Raw genomic sequence first — 1,284 nt, forward strand, 5'->3', positions numbered from 1 at the left:
CCGCAGGGCACGCATGTGTGCACAGAGCTGCACGGAGTCGCACAGCATGCTTGTGCGCAAGGAGCCGCTCGGCGCACATTTTCGTCCACTTTGTGGCACCGCATTTTCTTTTTGTTTAGGTCCTTGAGATCGGGAGAGGAGGTCTGGCCCGACACTGAACGGGACCCCAATAATAATGAGAGAGATCGCCCAGTGATAAGAGATGCCTTGAAATGGATTCCAAGGTAAGAGGCTTGGGAGTACTCACACCCAGGAGGGGTGTTGGAGTCAGCCTGAAGTTTTCTGTGCGAGCTGAGGATGCCTGTGCCAGCTCTGTATGAGCCCCGGTGAGTCTGCTTGAGGGAGGGTAGTGAAAGACTCCAGCGTGTCCCATGTATGAGAAACAGTCATTGTTCATGCACCTGCTACGTGGGAGCAACTACCTATGTCCATCTGGAGAAGTATTTGGGCAGGTAGCGCTATCTGGAGAAAGTTTAAGAGTTCTTGGGCGATAACCCTTAGGTGTATTCCCAGATCCCACTACGTGGAGACACTGCCATGGAGAAAAATTCCCAGATACCTTTCATTTAGCTAAAGGGATTCAGGACCTGTGGATGGTAAGATATTAATGTTGTATATCCTATGGGTGGCCAAGATGGGGTTTCATATATAAATACAAATATACATACATTCATTTCATGGCACCAGCAGATTCCTTTCAAAGTACCTGCACATGTGCCAAACTCATTGCACAGTATAATTATAATGTCTAATAGCTATTAGCATTTGCTTCATGTTTTATGTCTATTGCAGTGATCTCTGTGGTCATTACAACAGACAGAAGTTCCTCTGATTTGTATTTGTGGTATAATTTATCTCAGTCCATACAAAAAAAACACTTTTATTTGAAGGAATATTTCACTACTGCAAAAAGTTTTATTCAGAATACATTTAGCTCATTGCCTTAGTGATAAAGTTAATGAAAAGGGTATACAAAGCTTCCATAGAAGTATTGGTTCTATGCTGGGAGCTTTAATTTAAAGCTGTTGTGCACATTTGAGTTAACTTTTAGTATGATATACAGAATGATATTCTTATAGAATTCACAATTGGTTTTCATTTGTGGTTTTAGAGTTATTTGGCAGCTCTGCAGTTTGCAGTTTTAGCCATCAGGTTGCTAGGGTCCAAATTACCCTAGCAACCGTGCATTCATTTTAGACAGGAATATGAAGGAGAAAGTCTTAGTAGAAAGATGAGAATAAAATGTATCAATAGCAATACATTTGTAACCTTACAGAGTATTTG

The sequence above is a fragment of the Xenopus laevis genome, chromosome 4L (genome assembly GCF_017654675.1).
Source record: "Xenopus laevis strain J_2021 chromosome 4L, Xenopus_laevis_v10.1, whole genome shotgun sequence".
NCBI lineage: Eukaryota > Metazoa > Chordata > Amphibia > Anura > Pipidae > Xenopus > Xenopus laevis.